An 18,924-nucleotide genomic window follows, 5' to 3' on the forward strand; every position below is an offset into this window, starting at 1 on the left:
CGTTACAACGTAAGACTGCTCCATATAGGATTGGAGATTACCTTTAATGTCATGTTTGGATTGGAAATAAGTGGTTTTGGAGAGAAGATTTTCTTAAAAGCTGATCAATTCAGTTTTCCCTCAAACCATGGTTTTTATCCCTCCAAACTATAGTTTCTAGTTCATTAATCATTTTTTTAACATTTTTGAAATCACAGAAACCTTGGCTTTGCTTGAAAAAATGATTTTGGAGTGGTTAGCCAAACGTGTGTTAAACAATTAAAGTATTGATGGGGATTTATCTGCAATCTTGTTTTGGGCCTGAGGAAATTAAACTGCACTCTTTGATCATTAGGGTTTAGCTGAGTTCTCGAGGTCTGAGCTCTATACCATAATTTTGCAAATCAAATATGAATTGTCGAGACTCTCATGTTCTCACGAGGAAATTTGACAGCAGCAGCTAGTGAATGGACTAAGTTAAGAGGCTCTGAAAGAGAATAAATATGCTTAATACAATTACAAGTAACATTTTGAATAGTTATTTTTTAAAAAAAAAAATCTTGACACAAGGAAGTGAGGAACAATACGAAACACTTGTTATAGTTACTAATAATTTCACTAATAATGGATATAAAGCTATGTCATTATTATGAGTCAGACAGTTATGATTCACTAATGATAGGATAAAATTAATTGACTTCATGGTTCTTAAATGAATAGTAGTTGACATCCTTAAACATATAGAAAAAATATGCAATTTTTCAATTTTATCCTCCTCTAAAATTAATAATAAAAATATCCAGGAATCATTCTTGTAATTAAAGAGAGTTATTTGAGAGAAAAAAACAACTACTATAGTTTTTTGTCTATATTTAGGACTAATTATAACTTTAAAACTTTAGACTACAATAAGAACAGGAGCAAGTATCTCAATGTATAACAATAATAGAATCTTTTCACTGTTCTATTAGTCCCTTTGATTCTTATTATAAGATCTTTTTAGAAAAATATTTTTGACCCTTTTTATGAGACTCTATGATAGTTTTAATGAGTATTAAATATTTTGTTTCTTATATGCCCATATTAATAAGGTAATGAGAGAGTAGAAATTCATATGATTTAGAAATTCAGTGTAGTTAATGAGAATAATATCGAAAATCACTTAATTTTATGACAAATTTAATGCTTTGAACTGTTTTTATTAGTATGAGTAAATTATTTATTAGTCTCTCCTAATAAAAACCCGGGGGGGAGGGAGTATTAGATAAGCATGAGCATAACTAAAACACGCTCGCATCAATTAATTAAACTTCAAAACGGCAACCTCCGTTCAATTTATAGATCTTACATTCGTTGAAATTCTCAAAAAATTTGGGGGGGGCGTCTGTATATGAATTCAAGAAAATAATAGCCAACATCACTTATAATTCCTCATTTTCATTTCTCCTAATTCCATCCACATCATTTTCTTCACATTTAATCCCGAACACCAGCAAAAAATGAAACCAAAAAGGAAAGGGTATTTAATGCATATACATTTTGCAGAGTGAAATCCTTACATCACTGACAGAAAAGAGCTTTTCACTTAATCAGATGAGGTAATAGCACAAACCTTAGAATGTTCAATCTTGGGGTTTCATGGATGGGAAGAGGAGAACCTCCTGTTTATCGCAAAACATTTAAACACTGTAAGCAATCAGTGATTTCAAAGACAAAAGGGTTTGGGGGGGGGGGGGGAGAGAGAGACAAGAACCTTGATATTCTGTGAATCAGTCAGCAACATGATCAGCCTATCAATGCCCATACCCCAGCCACCAGTTGGAGGCAAACCGTACTCTAAAGCAGTACAAAATGTTTCATCCAAGCCCATTGCTTCATCATCACCTGATTGCCGATCCTGAAATCCAAAAGCATTCTAATAAACACACAATACTGATACAAACACATCAGTATATCACATATCATATGTCAAATACCTTGAGTTGTTCAGCAAATCACTGGCGTTGTACTACTGGGTCGTTCAATTCAGTGTATGCATCGCATATCTGAAAAGTAAGAGTCATGTGAAGCTTTAATTGTATTGCCGCCAACATGTTCGATTCAAAATTATTATCCAAAAGTTCAGAGACTAACTTCATGTTTATTAACAAACAATTCAAAACGTTCAGTCAGGCCAGGTTTTGATCTGTGCCACTTCGCCAAAGGACTCATTATCTCGGGACTGTTTATGATGAATGCAGGATTCACACACGTTTCCTCCACGAAATGACCCACAAGCTTCAATATGATAAACATAGCATCACATTAGAATTAAGACACAGTTCGATATTGATTAAGAATTCCAGAACAATATGTACAGGTAAAAAACATAAATAAGCAATAATAGAGTATACCTGTACAGTTTCCAATCTCACATGGTCCCATTGATGTCACAATTCTGACCTATGCCTATTGAGATGGTGGGGTTTAATAATTGAGAAACTGTGCAATAAAAGTGTTATACTTTGTCATGGCAACAACCACTTGTTTCCCGAACTAAAAAGTAAAAAGCACAAAGAGACTTTTTACCCCCTTATTGGTGGCAGGAAAGAATGTATTAACTACTTTTGGGAAAATATCTAGCCTATATCATCTTCGGATCCAAAATACAGTAGAAGGAATGTTCTTCCCACTATTTGAATTCTTATCATGTTCTTTAATTGTGGATTCAACAGCATCAAGACATAAATTATCCCCTGGCTAGGCACATGTAAAACACAACTGATATGCTTAATGTCAGTTTAAAAATTTCGCCGGAAAAGGGAATCGTGAAATCAAAATTCATGCAACAATGACAAGGTCATAAGGAGAGTACTTTATCCAATAAACGAGCCGTTGTTTCAGGTGGAGGGCATTTGATGTCAAACTTCAAACATGCATCCTTCAGATACTTATTAGCTTCCTCACTGGATAAGTCCTTGGGAATACTTAGGCCTGCCATCTTCTCCAACTCCTCTATCTTGTCGATCCTTCTGCAGACATCAGAACATCCAAATGAATCAATTAATGAAAATTACAGTTTATTGCCACAATTTCTTGACCATCAATATACAAGACTTACCTGAAAGGTGGAGTAAAATCAATCTCAATTGGATCCTTGTCTATCCCATTTGCATGGTATTTAATTTTATAGCTTCCCTTCGTCAGTTCCTTAACCATACCTATTTGAAGGTTTCACGTCAGGAGATCAACCAGGTGACTTGAAGAGAATGTGCCAGATAGACATGAACAAAATCTTACCGCTCAACATTTGCTCGGTAACCTCCATTAAGTCATTATAGTCTGCGTAAGCCATATAGAACTCACATGTAGTGAACTCAGGGTTATGCGTCAAATCTATGCCCTCATTTCTAAACTGCTTTCCAATTTCATAAACACGGTCCAAGCCACCAACAACTAGCTCCTTAAGATAGAGTTCGGGTGCAATTCGCATAAACAATCTCATGTTAAGTTCATTGTGATGTGTTACAAATGGACGGGCTGCTGCTCCACCAGCAATCATGTTCATCATTGGTGTTTCAACCTTGAAGAGGAAGGCAAAGTTGGTAAATGAAAGGGGGAAAACAGCAAAAAGGAAGTTGGTCTAAGCACACTAAGAGCGAGAACAAACCTCCAAGAAATCAAGGTCATTGAGGAACCTCCTAACGTAAGAAACAATTTTGCTCCTGGTCTTAAATATTTCTCGAACCTCATTATTCAGCATCAAATCCAAATGGCGGAGTCGATATCTTGTTTCCTACAGAAGAGATATATGAAATGTATTCAAGTTATATGCACCCACCTATACACACACAGAGACAAGGATGATTTCCTGACCACGAGTATGGTATATAAAAGGAGATGACAGAACAAATCAAGAGCTTCCAAAAGGGAAAAAAAAAAAAAAAACAATACCTGATCCTTTAAAATGTAGGCTTCAGGATTCCTGGGATTTCCAGGTGTCCACACATGTTTCTGCATATCATTAAAGAAATAACGATGTTAAAATATATGAACCTCAGCAGCATTAAAGATTTGAGGAGATTATATTCACCTTCAAATTTGCATTATCAGATTTTTGCCTTGGCATCATATGGAGACAAGGGGACAACGATATAAAAGTCTTGGGGAAAATACTAAGTTCGCCCTTCCTACTTTTCCCTAGAATACAGAAAAGGAAAAAATGAGAAGTTATCCAGAGTGCAATCAGATTACGTGAATTGTAATTTAAAAAAAACACAGACACACACAAAAATAAGGGCACTTTACCAAAATATTATGAACAGTAAAATAGTACTAGAATCCCATATGGTGAAAGGAATTTACCCAAATACTATATTTAAAATTATTCTCTGTGGGAACAAGTTTAAAATTGTGAAAAACTTGTTCTTGGTTAGAACGAATTTACTTCATCTTTCACTCTCACTTCACTCCCAGTCACATCATCCGATTAAATCTGACATTATTTTTTGCAATAAAAAAGTGACATCGTTCACAGCTTGCTTCAAGCATCCATTCCTCTTCGTTAAACACAAGTACAGATACCATGCCATTCCTTGCTTGCCAAATGGGAATTACTTTCAGAGAAATTGTTGCGCTTGACATGATTTTGAAGATGTCTTAACAGTAAGGCTCAAGCATAACTTTCTTATTCTCTGATTGATAAGATTTGCTTTAAACGCTATTTAACATGTAACTATGCAGATATCAAGGAATGTCAGGGATTACAAGGCATGGAATGAAACAAAACCATCTCATGTTAATGAAGAAAGAAAATTAATAGCAAATCATCCTCAGAATATTCCTTTGCTCTGTGTTTTGTTGCTCTGTGACGTACGTACTAAGACATTTTCAATAACAGCAAAAGCTTCTCTCCTCAGAGAAACTACATCTGCTGGTGGAGTGCAAACTATAAGGAGTAAGAGATAATTTTATGAGGAGGGAAAAAAAACCCACATTGACCCGGGGTTTTGGGGGGGGGGTGATGCAATGCACTGAATTTATACATCAAAATTAAGGAAAAACCAATAACCCAAAAAGAAAAACAAATTAGTCCCCCACCCCGACCCCAAAACGAAACGAGAAATAGTGGACCAAACTGAAAGACGTTGCCTCCCGAACCTGGAAAGCCAGTGACACCAACAATATCACCACGCTTCACATTGGAATGGAACTTGAAAAATTCAGCCTCACCCATTTCAGAGTTCCTGCACCACAGTAATATGGGCAGTTTTAGTCCTGTTAAGATACTAAAAAAGAATGGAGAGAATCATATAGAAAAAACATAATCCACACATAAGAAAATTGCCCACCAAACGAATTAAAAATGGAAACTCCGTCAACTAAAGATCATGCAGCAGCAGCAGCATGGAGAAGAAAATTGCAGGGGAATACAATTCTAACGTAGTTAAATTGTTAATAATGAATTAACATGTGCAGTGGTAGTAAAGAAGCTAGCTTGCTTGGGACAACAACATATCAAGGTCAAGAAACTGAAAAATTCCACATCAATGTTAAATAATTTTTCCTTTAGCTATAGGAAAAACATGAAGAACGCTTCAATTTTTATCTGTTGACGGCTCCGTTCAGTACGTTGCTCTCCCTTCATCCCAAGATGAGTCATTAACATGAGTTCAGAAATCAAGGAAAGGATGGCTCCCAAGATTCACTATCCTATAACATTTTCACGTCTCAAAATATTTGATCTTAAGTAAAGAGCAAAACGTTACATGCCTTGCATCAGCCATAACCTGGACCTTTGAACCCCCACCATGCAGATCATAAAAGACAAGCTTTGCACCTGAAGACCGTTTCTGCATGATTCGTCCTGGAAATGCAGAACATGTAGAATCAAACACATCATTACATAAAGCATTAAAGACGCATAAGAAAATAACAGAAAATAAAAATGTCATTACCAGCCAAAGACACAGATGTGTCCTCAATATGCTCTCCATTGCCCATCCCCCCATAGGTATCAATGTACTCACTAATACACATAGAGACAGCAAATCTGTGTGGATAAGGGTTTTTTCCTTCATCCTTCTCAGCTGCAAGATACTTCAGCCGATTCTCACGGTATTGCTGCCGGGAAAACAAATGAAGGTTTCATATGATAGTACATTCACAAATAGTAGTAACAAGAGGAGAACTTTACCGTTGGGTCTATATCTTCATCATCAGCAGATGCAGCTTTATTAGATTGGGCACTTTGCATTTCAGCTGACTGAAAACACAAACATAAATTTTATTTATGTTAAGATGTCCTAACTAGCTGATCCACTATCAAAAGGCAGAGGTATAATCACATAATATTCTGGCATGTCTGAGAGAGAAATAAAGCGCTTATATTAATCCCCACCAGGTAAAGGAAAAAGGATTATATGGCGTCAAATCACAAAGAAAACGGAAAATCCATATCTATTAGCGCTAATCAAAATCAAAATCAGTAGCATCTCGGTGAAGCAGCAGTCGAAGTTTATCATCCGGAAGCAGAGAAATGATTACAGCTTTTTCTGGCGTTCCACAAAATTGAGTAACTTCTTGGCCTCCTCCTCCTTGCGCTTTCTTTCCTCTTCCCTCTTGCTTGTTCTTGAGTTCCCGATTCAACTCATCACTGTAACGATGAAGTTGCCATAGTCAACGAGGAAGGAGAGAATATATTAACTGCAGAAGCAACTGCCTTCAACTGTTAAAGAATTAGGCACCTAACGCATTGCTAAAACAATTGTGAGCGCTAATAATAATGAATCAAATATAAATTGAATGCAAAACATGCGGAAAAACTTTTGAAGCTGTAACTCAGATACATGCAAAATAACAACTTTCGAAGTAATGTGGTTTACAAAATACACTCAGTTCTACATTGATATGTTTTAATGCAAATCATGGTCAATTATGTGGTGACTGCCATAGTCATAGTTAACCACAGGTTGCCCTGATGGTAGCGTTACCTATCACCCTTGGATGAAGTCTCAAACGCGAGCATGACATTAATACGAGTTTATGCGCGAGTGTGTTTGATTGTATGCAATTTAAAAAAAAAAAAAAAAGTGACAACTTTGCATTTTATTAATGTATCCATTTTTTCTTTCAACGACCCATTTTCCCACCACATCATCTTTTTCCCACTTGCTAATTCTATTCATAATATATTCCAATATCCATTATAGACCTACTACGTTTAATAATGTGAAAGGCAAATGAGGTTCTAATTTATTAATCCATATAATATGCATTAGCAAACAAGGTGATGCTGCCAATCAAAACCAATTTTTTTATATGTATTTGATAGATTATTTGGCTTTGACACGTCATTATCATTTCCAAGCAAGGTAGACTAAACAAAATATATAGAGAAAAATATTCAATTATTGGATGAATTATGAGAGTTTATTTCTTCATGAAACTTTCAAACTCTTACCATCTAAAATGAATTTAGGGACGAATTTGTTATCTCACTTGTGAATATTGGGAATTATAGATGTTAATTTAGATTAGGAAATTCTGAGGTATCACTCTTGTGTCCAATATATACCTTAGATTTCTAAAATACTAATATGACAATCAAATGAAAATAAATGATGCCACTAGATCATTAAGCCATATTTTTATACTCTATTTCATATATGAGTTAAATATTAGTGAAAATTTGAAGGGGAAAAAAAGTCTCGTGTAGGATAAAATTGGACAAGAGAAAATGCTGAGTTTGAAACTGAAATTTATTATTTTTCATCTAGATGTGTTGAATCAATAAATGACATCAAGTTTGCAAAGACCTAATGAACCATCTTGGCAACTAAGACTTCTTAATCCTAACAAAAATATCATAGGCTCATAGCTGAGGTTTAATTAATTTTTTTTTATAGCATAGGTTTAATTAATTATATCAATCATGTTGAGGCAGGCCTTATGGTTTCTCGTGGTTCAACCCTTTTTTTAAAAAAAAAAAATTATGACCAACATGCTCAAAGCTACTAAAATGAATATCAAGTTAGTCAAATTAAATGACTTAGGGATTAACCATGTTTATATCGAAAATGAAATTGGCTCCTATGAGGGCATTATCATATAAAGAAAAGAGTGAAATGAAAAAAAAAAAATTGTCTGTATTTGTGTGAGCAAGTTTATGTTAAATAATATTTTGTTTAGTGAACTAGAATAATTATTTTTCGGGGGCAACGGTCAATTAACATAGTAGAATAATATTAGATAGATGTAGAATTATCAAATAGAACTTATTAGACTATAGAATTAGAACATGAACTGGTAAATCAAATGTCAGCTTTGTTTTTCTTTAATTTTTTTAATGTAAAACATTATAGGTGTAAGATAACACTAACGTATAATATATATATACTCCTCCGGTCCTAATTATAAGACCCAATTGACTTATTTGAGGAGATTAAAGAAGTAAGTTAAGTTGGTTATTTATAATAAATAAGTGTTGTCATTCCTAAAATATCCTTACTAATTAAGTATATTGGCTAAAACTATCATTATTAGAAGGATTATCTTGGAAAAAAATGCATAAATATAAGAGACAAAATGGATTGGATTTTATAATTAGGACCAAATAAAAAGTCAAATTGGGTCTTATAATAAGGACCGGAGGAGTATATATATATATATTTACCAGACACTAACGTATAATATATGAAACAAAATAGAATGCATTTTCTTTTGGGCTTTGGACAAGGCTGAGCTGGTCCAAATTTGTGAGCGGTCCTCATATATTTGAAATTGGACAACATTAAAGAATTATATAAATTTCAATGAAAGCTGAATAAAGTCTGATGAATTTTTATGTTTCAATCAAAATACAAGTTTAATAACCAATAATGATTTGTAAGTATTTTTATAAGCAGTCCTTAAGCTCGGAGGTATATCTTGATTCTAGTGAGCCTTAAGAATCCAATTCACCTAAACTTTTTATAGCAAAAAACAAAAAAATTACAATAGCAATTTCTCACTACACGAAAACTCCTTGAAAGTAAGAAAGTATCGCGAAAGATTAGAATAGAAACGTGATCAAAACACTCTAGATATGAATAGATGTCATAAAAATGATAGTAGTTGATATTCTTAAACATAAAAAAATAATACTTCTGATCTTAATTATAAAACCTCATTTAAAAAAACATGATCAAAACACTCTAGATATGAACAAATGTCATAAAAATGAATAGTTGTTGATATTCTTAAACATAAAAAAAAAATACTTTTAGTTTTAATTATAAAACCTTGTTTTTATAAACGAAATCTTATAATTAGAAGCGTCGTATGAAAAAAGTTTTGGCCGTTCTCACACGATTTTAAATTTGAATTCTTGTAAATATAACAAATAATAATTTTTCAGTACCAAATTTTTTTCCAATTTTATCCTTCCCTAAGACTGATAATCACTTCAGTCCAAAAAAAACAAAAAAGATTGATAATCGCATTATCCAGGAATTCTTTCCTCCCCCCCCGGGGCAACAACATCCAGGAATTCATGGTTCGTCAACTACTGGCAGTTACCAGTAGTCTTAAAATTTAATACTTCCCCGATCCTTAATATAAGACCTATTTAACTAATTTGATTAGATTAAGAAATTTAATTAAGTTAGTTAATTATAAGAAAAGTGACACATTTTTTCTAAAACATCATAATCATCTTTCTTAATACCCCTCTCCCTCTTCTATTTAATTATAGTTGAAGGAGTATTCATAGGGGTAATTTAGAGAAAATTGATAAATATGAGAAATGAATCTTATATTTAAAACCAAAACCAACTCAACAATTGGTTCCTATATTAAAGACCGGAGGAGTAGCATGAAAACTTCTCTATAAGTGACATTAAATGGTCACTGGTTTTGGAGGTTAATAGCATAAGAACTCTACTTAAGTAGGATGTTGAATATTTAATCCTTTTAATTAAAAAATACTACCTCCAATCCTTAATTAATATAAAAATTAGTTAACTAATTTAAATAGATTAAAAAAAACTAATTAAGTTAGTTGTTTATAATAAATAGATATTATCTTTATTAAAATATCCTTACTCATCAAATGTATTTGTTAGAACCAATATTATTACAAAGACTATCTTTAAAAAAAGAATAAATATAAAAAAATAGATTAAAATCTTATATACAGGACCACGATAAAAATCAAACAGCCTCTGACATTAAAAAAAACCAGAAGTAATATCAAATTAAAAAAAATACCACACTTTGCCCCGTATTGGGATCTCTAAATATAGCTTTAAAACTTTATCATAGAAAAAGAACCAGAGCATCTCATTGCATAACAGAATTTTTCTCACTATCATATTAATAGACAAGTGTCGGCCAGCCTTGAAAGCTGGCTGCCATTACTTTCAGAACAACGTTTTTTCTGGCCCCTAAGAAAATGTGTGTGTCTGTGTGTAGCGAGCTTCGTAAAGATGGAAGTAAAACCATGCAAAATCTCGGGCGAAAAAAGGAAACCCACGCAATATATTCTACTCAAATATGACATCCATCCGCCGGAGGACTAAATTATAACGTTGACAAGCACAAGCATGACTTAAACACGCTTGTATCAATAAATTAAACTAAAAAGATACAAATTAAACTTCAAAATGGCAACGTCAAGTCATTTTACAGATCTTACACTCGTTGAAATTCTCAAACTGTGGATGGCCTGTGTCTGAATTTAAATAAATAATAGCCAGCATCACTTTTAATTTCTCATTTTCATTTCTCTCAATTCCGTCCCCATCATTTTCTTCACCTTCAAACACCAGCGAAAACTGAAACCAAAAAGAAAAAGGTATTCAGTTGATACACATTATGCAGCGTAAAATCCTTACTTCACTGGCAGAAAAAGCTCCAAATGCGGTAAAAACACATACTTCGCAGCCTGATTCTAGAAGCACGATACTTCTATAAAAGGGTTTTTCACTCAGATGAGATGAGAGAACAAACCTTAGAATGTTCAATCTTGAGGTTTCATGGCAGGAAAGAGGAGAACCTCCTGTATGCCCCAAAAACATTAAACATTGTCAGAAATAAGTGATTGCAAAGACAAAAGGGGGAAGAGAGGTAGGCCAAGAACCTTAATATTCTGTGAATCAGTCAGCAGCATGGTCAGCCGATCAATACCTAAACCCCAACCACCAGTTGGGGGCAAACCGTACTCCAAAGCCGTACAAAATGTTTCATCCAAGGCCATTGCTTCATCATCACCGGATTGCCGATCCTGAAATTCAAAGCACATATTTTGAAAATGTTTTTCAGTAGAATTCGGAAAAAAAAATTGCCATTCATTCTAAACAAACAATTCTGCACAACACATTACTATATCATATCTCAATACCTTGAGCTGTTCAGCGAATCGCTGGCGTTGTACTACTGGGTCATTCAATTCAGTGTATGCATTGCATAGCTGAAAAGAATCACGAGGCATCAGTTGTATTGCCGTTAACATGTTCAGTTCAAAATTATTCACCAAAAGTTAAGAGACTAACTTCATGTTTATTAACAAACAATTCGAAACGCTCGGTCAAGCCAGGTTTTGATCTGTGCCACTTTGCCAAAGGACTCATTATCTCTGGATGGTTTATGATGAATGCAGGATTCACACACGTTTCCTCCAAGAAGTGGCCCACAAGCTACAACATGATAGATATAGCATCACATAAAAAACTTGTACAGTCCAATATGCATTAAGGTACCCGGAACAATATGTGCATGTATAAAACACAAGCAAGCAATAATAGAGTAGACATGGAGCTTCCAATCTCACATGAACTCATTGGTGTCACAGTTCTAAACTACTGAGATGCTAGAGCTTAATAATTGAAAGAATATGTAATAAAATTATCACGTTGTATCATGGCAGCAACCACTTGTTCCACAGGCTAAAAAGTAAAATGCAGACATACACTTTTATCCCACTATTTTTTTTCCATTTCTTTTTCATGGTGGAAGGAAAGAATGTTAATGAGTATGAACTACTTATTGGGCAAATATCTAGCCTATATCATTTTCAGATCCAAAATACATTAGAAGAAATATTCTTTCCACTATTTGAATTCTTATCAAGTTCTTTTAATTGTCGATTCATCAGCATCAAGACTTAAAACCATCCCTAGGACACATTTAAAATGCAACCGATGCTTAGTGTCAGTATAAAAATTTTGCCAGAAAATCGTGGAATCATAATTCATGCAACAATGACAAGGTCACAAGCAGATTACTTTATCCAACAAACGAGCTGTTGTTTCAGGTGGAGGGCATTTGATGTCAAACTTCAAACATGCATCCTTCAGATATTTATTAGCTTCTTCACTGGATAAGTCCTTGGGAATACTTAGGCCTGCCATTTTCTCCAACTCCTCTATCATGTCGATCCTTCTGTTAAAAACAAAATATCCAAATGAATCGATTAACAAAAAAAATTAATTGCCAAAATTGTTGACCATCAATATACAAGATTTACCTGAAAGGTGGAGTAAAGTCAATCTCAATTGGATCCTTGTCTATCCCATTTGCATGGTATTTAATTTTATAGCTTCCCTTCGTCAGTTCCTTAACCATACCTATTTGAAGGTTTCACGTCAGGAGATCAACCAGGTGACTTGAAGAGAATGTGCCAAGATAGAGATGAACAAAATCTTACCGCTCAACATTTGCTCGGTAACCTCCATTAAGTCATTATAGTCTGCGTAAGCCATATAGAACTCACATGTAGTGAACTCAGGGTTATGCGTCAAATCTATGCCCTCATTTCTAAACTGCTTTCCAATTTCATAAACACGGTCCAAGCCACCAACAACTAGCTCCTTGAGATAGAGTTCGGGTGCAATTCGCATAAACAATCTCATGTTAAGTTCATTGTGATGTGTTACAAATGGACGGGCTGCTGCTCCGCCAGCAATCATGTTCATCATTGGTGTTTCAACCTTGAAGAGGAAGGCAAAGTTGGTAAATGAACGGGGGGTAAACAGCAAAAAGGAAGTTGGCCTAAGCACACTAAGAGTGAGAACAAACCTCCAAGAAATCAAGGTCATCGAGGAACCTCCTAATGTAAGAGATAACTTTGCTCCTGGTCTTAAATATTTCTCGAACCTCATTATTCAGCATCAAATCCAAATGGCGTAGTCGATATCTTGTTTCCTACAAGATAGATATATAAAAATATATCAAATTACTATACAGCCACCTATATACACTTTGGATTTTTGATATTTCTTTGGGGGACCACACACAGAGAGACAAGGATGATTTCCTGACCACAGGTATGACACATGAAGGAGATAAAAGAACAAAGCAAGAGCTTAAAACAGAAATACCTGATCCTTCAAAATGTAGGCCTCGGGATTCCTGGAACTTCCAGGTGTCCATACATGTTTCTGCATATCATTAAAGAAATAATGACGTTAACATATATGAACCTCAGCACTCAGCAGCATCAAGGATCTAAGGAAATTATATTCACCTTCAAATTTGCATTATCAGCAGCAGCTGCAGATTTTTGCCTTGGCATCATATGGAGACAATGGGACAACAATATAAAAGTCTTGGGGAAAATACTGAGTTCTCCCTTCTTACTTTTCCCTGGAATACGAAAATGGAAATAACGAGGTTTATTCAGAGTGCAATCATATAACGAGAATTGCAATTTATTGAGAGAGAGAGAGAGAGAAGAAGCCTTGCTTGAAGCATCTATTCCTCTTTGTTAAGCACAAGTACAGATATCTTGCCATTCCATGTTTGCTAAATAGGAAATACTTTCAGAGAAAATGTTGCAATCGACAGATTTAGAAGAATTAAGGCTCAAGCATAACTTTCCTTATCCTTTGATTGACACCATTTACCTCGTTTTAAAAAAAAAAATGCTATTTAATATGCAATTATGCATATTGCTGAGAAGAAATGTTCAAGGACCTACACGACATGAAATGAAACAAAACCATCTCATGTTAATGAAGAAAGGAAACTAATAGGAAACCACCCTCAATATTCCTTCGCTATACCTATGTGACGCACTAGGACATTTTCAGTGACAGCAAAAGCTTCTCTACTTAAGCAAGTATATTTGCTAGGGGAGGATAAAGAGTGAGAGAATTTTATGAGAAAACAAAAAACCACTACTTAAAAAAGAAAAAAAAGGAAATTCACTGAATTTATACCTAAAAATTAAGGAAATCAATAGCCCCACCCCAGCCCCAACTCAAAACGAGAAATACTGGAGCAAATTGAAAGACGTTGTATCTCGAACCTGGAAAGCCAGTGATACCAACAATATCACCACGCTTCACATTGGAATGGAACTTGGAAAATTCAGCCTCATCCATGTCAGAGTTCCTGCACCACAGTAATATGGACTGTTTTAGTCCTGTGAAGACATAAAAAGAGAATAAAACAGTAACGTAATTAAATAGGCAATTTTTTTCTAAATTTAGAAAAATAGTTACCATTATTAGACAGCACCATACTGCCACCAAGTTGCTTTATTGATCTATTGTCTATTGTCTAATTTAGCAGAGAAACAAATGCTAAGAACAATCACATTGAAGTGAAAAATATAGCATGAAATTAAAGTATGATAGTCCTAGTTGGTCCTAGTTGAAACACTACTACTCAAACTAACAAGAGGCTTCATGCAATTTACGTCCTAATGATTGAGAAACATACGACCGAACTTCCATGACATATGATCTTATATTTTCCCCCCAATATATCATTTAACATGTGAGTAGAGAATCCAGCTCGTATGGCATGGTCCAACAACATATCAAGCAACTGAAAATTACACATCAATATTAAATAGTTTTTCTTTCAGTGATGGGCAAGGCAAATGAAGGACGCTTCAATTTGTTACTGGTGCCAGGCATGCTCTGTTGACTATATTATTCTCCCTTCATCCCAAGATAAGTCAGCAACATATGCGTTCAGAGATCAAGGATGCCTATCAAGATTTCACTATCTTACGCCCTTTTAACTTCTCAAAATATTTGATCTTAAGTACAGGGGAAAACGTGACATGCCTTGCATCAGCCATAACCTGGACCTTTGAACCACCACCATGCAGATCATAAAAGACTAGCTTTGCACCAGAAGATCGTTTCTGCATGATTCGTCCTGAAAATGCAGAACATGTTGAATCAATACATCAATAAATAAAGCATAAAAGATCCATAAGAAAATGACAATGAAAATAAAAATGTCATTACCAGCCAAAGATACAGAGATGTCCTCAAGATGCTCCCCATTGCCCATCCCCCCATATTTATCAATGTACTCGCTAATACACATAGAGACAGCAAATTTGTGTGGATAAGGATTTTTTCCTTCAGCCTTCTCAGCTGCAAGATACTTCAGTCGATTCTCAAGGTATTGCTGCCGGGAAAACAAATGAAGGTTTCATATGATAGTACATTTGGAAATACCGTAGTGCCAAGAGCAGAACTTTACCGTTGGGTCCATATCCTCGTCATCAGCAGAAGCAGCTTTATTAGATTGGGCACTTTGCATTTCAGCTGCCTGAAAATACAATATAAATTTTATTCATGTTAAGATGTCCTAATTAGCTCATCCACTATTAAAATGCAGAGGCATAATCACAAAAATATTCTGGCATGTCTAAGAGAAAAAAGCCTTTTTAATCAATACCCACCCCGTAAAGGAAAAACTTTTTAAAAGGGAAAGGGGTTACATAGCGTTAAATCACAAAGAAAACGGAGAATCCATATCTAATGCAAGAAGTCAAAGAATACAGTCGGAGAAACTATCCAACAAAGCATCTACTGAGACTCGTGCTATAGGCCCATCTCGCAGAAGCAGTAATCAAAATTATCCAGAAGCACAGAAATAATTACAGATTCCTGGAGTTTCAGAGAAATGAGTACCTTCTTGGCCTTCTCCTCCTCCTTGCGCTTTCTTTCCTCTTCCCTCTGTTTGTTCTTGAGTTCCCGCTTCAATGCACTGTAAGGAAAACCACGAAACCACATCAAGCAAGACGATAAACCCAAATTACGAGCGGACCGAGTTCAGTAGCACTCACTTTTTGCTGATGGTTTCACCGGAGGTGGGAACCGGCTGCTCCGATGAAGTTGCCATAGTCGAGTCCGAGGCGGCGAAACGATTCTGTGACCACGAGGAACAAGGGAGCGTTGCGCAGCAATATCAGCTTACCCGTTACAACTAACAAATAAGGGTTTAAGTTGAAACTGGCTTCACCAGTTCATTGTCAGGCTCATATATAAACGAGGCCCCTACTGTTTTTAAAATTAAGGTTAATTCCTATTGCTGATACTCTAACTGACTGGACGGATATGTTTCTACTCTGTGTGTATATGTATTTTTTTTTTAAAAAATCAAAACGTAATTTCTTTAAATTAAAAATATCTTTTTTTGGTAAGTATAAGTATCTTCTTATTGAAAACAATCATATTGGAGATATTTCCGGCACTTAATGTGAGCACCTCTCCCAGCAATAATTCAAATTTTGGTTCACCACGAGGGCACTAGCCGCTTTCACTAAACCTAACCCCGTTGGTAAAAATATTCTTTTGACATAACTCTTCGAATTACATCCTTGTATTTTAAAAAATGTGTAAATGTGCAATTTTATCTTTAATCTTATTTTTCATTCGCATCTAGGGAAAAAAAAAATTATACCGAACTGGTTGGTTCAACCGAAAAATTGGTGAATCGGGAGGTAGGAGTTAAACTAATATTAAACCGGTCTAATCGAGAGAAGACCAATGAAAACCCATAAAAACCAGTGTGAACTGATGATAAATTGGTTTGAATGATTATACTACTATTAGTCTTATTTTTACTCTTTCAATTCTTAATATCTTAATCACTATAGATTTGAAATAATTTTAATTATCTTTTCGGTATCAATGATTATTAATTTCAGTAATTAGTGAATGATAAAGATTAAAATTCTAAATATTGTTGTACTTTGTTATTGTTATACTCAAACTATTGTTATATTTCCTTGTAATATTTTGTTATTAGTGATTATTAATGTTATTATATTATGTTATTTTTAATTAAATTAAATTATTTTAATATGACCAATTTGATTCTAAATTGATCGTGATCCAACCAATTGACTATTTAATGTCCAATGCGATTTTTTATTCCTTGAATGCACCCAACAAACCAATTTTTTTAGTTATGCAATTTAAGCAAGGGTAAGATTACACAAAAAATCATAAATAAAATTACACTACTAAAAAAAGCAGATATTGAGTATACCGTAAAAATAAGATAGGATAAAATTGCATTTGTACCCTTAAAAATTTCTTTTAAAATTCATTTAGTGTTAGTTGGATTGCAAAGTCCGCTAATTAGAAAGCATTTAAACTTTTGATGCGCGTTTGATATTTTTAAAATCAAAATCAATCCCTATAGCCCGTGCTAGGAGATTTTTTATTATAAATTAAAATAATTTTAAATATGTATTTCATTTACTTAACAATAAGTATTATATTATATTGGGTTAATTAATCCGCAAGTCCTTATAGTTTCAACGAATTTTGAATCAGGTCCCTATAGTTTTTTTTCTTTTTATTAGATCCTTATACTTTTACCTTTTTTTAATTAGGTCCTTGTATTTATTTTTCTTTTAATTAAATCCTTATAATTTCATTAAATTTTTAATCAGGTCCATGTAGTTTTAATTTTTATTTATTAATTAAATATAAGCTTAATTAAATAGATTAATAATGAAATATAAAATATTAATAAGTAAATTAAATTAATAATTATGTAATAAAAAGTAATTCAGGAAAAATTTTTAGAACAATTAATTTTTTTGCTGAAAAAATTAAAATCATTATAATAATTCAATATCGTTAGAATATTATTGTTTATAAACTAATATTAAATAATATATACTATTTTATGTTTATATAATAGTACTATTAGAATTCATAAAATAAAGAATAAAAAATTCAGGGACTTAATTAAAAATAAAATGAACTTATAAGGACTTGATAAAAAGAAAAATAAATATAAGAACCTAATTAAAAACAAGTGAAAGTATAAGGATCTGATAAAAAGAAAAAAACTATAAGGACCTAATTCAAATTCGTTGAAACTATAAGGACTTGCGGATTAATTATCCCTATTATATTTTACTACCTCCGGTTCTAATTATAAGACCTCGCTTATAATTTACAAACGAGATCTTATAATTAGGATCAGATGCAGTATTACATTTATCATCAATCTTCTTATATATTTCTTGGGAAAAAAATTCTTATACATGTGATGTTCTTTTTGAGTCAGATTTAGCCACATTATACATTAGCCTAAAAGAAATGGGCTGATAATTTATTGGATGAAGAATTTTAAAAATTTTGTTAAATGTCAGTATATCAATATTGTTAGTAAAGAATATTGATTTAAGAATAATAGTAAATCAAAATATGTGGAAAAATTCTTGAAGTCGCATCCAAAATACACACAAGATAACTACCCTTAAAATACTCAAAACCATGGTTTATACTTTATAAATTATACTTTTATTGCTACGTTTGTTTATAGGAATTGTGTATTACTACGTTGAGGGTGTGATAAATGGCTCTTTGAAGTCGAAAGGAAATCACTGACCAACCTAATTTACCTGATGACCAAGTAACCAAAACTTGATGGCTGCACTTCCTTTTTTCTTGTGATATGGCTAAAAAGTACTACTTGGGGCCAAGGTAAATTAATACTGTATTGATGATGTGAGGAAAAGGAATGGGTTTTTGAAATCAAAAAATAACAATCATAATGGTCAGCACAATTTACTTGATGACCAAGGCTAAAAGCACCTGGGCACGTGAAGCAAAAAAAATTTTTATGCATCTTTTTACTTGTGTTTGAAAAATATTGCCCTTTTATTTTTAAAAAAAGTGATGATTTTTGAATCAAAGGAGTACCAACGCATATTTT

General features: G+C 33.7%; 1 pseudogene; it reads right to left on the reverse strand.

The window, feature by feature from the left end:
• Window positions 1-1,586: 1,586 nt before the first annotated feature.
• On the reverse strand, window positions 1,587-16,190 carry LOC114744873 (lysine--tRNA ligase, cytoplasmic-like; annotated as a pseudogene).
• Between the last annotated feature and the right edge of the window lie 2,734 nt (window positions 16,191-18,924).

This window comes from Neltuma alba, unplaced genomic scaffold, assembly GCF_004799145.2.
Source record: "Neltuma alba isolate B1F8T4 unplaced genomic scaffold, ASM479914v2 tig00004466_pilon, whole genome shotgun sequence".
NCBI lineage: Eukaryota > Viridiplantae > Streptophyta > Magnoliopsida > Fabales > Fabaceae > Neltuma > Neltuma alba.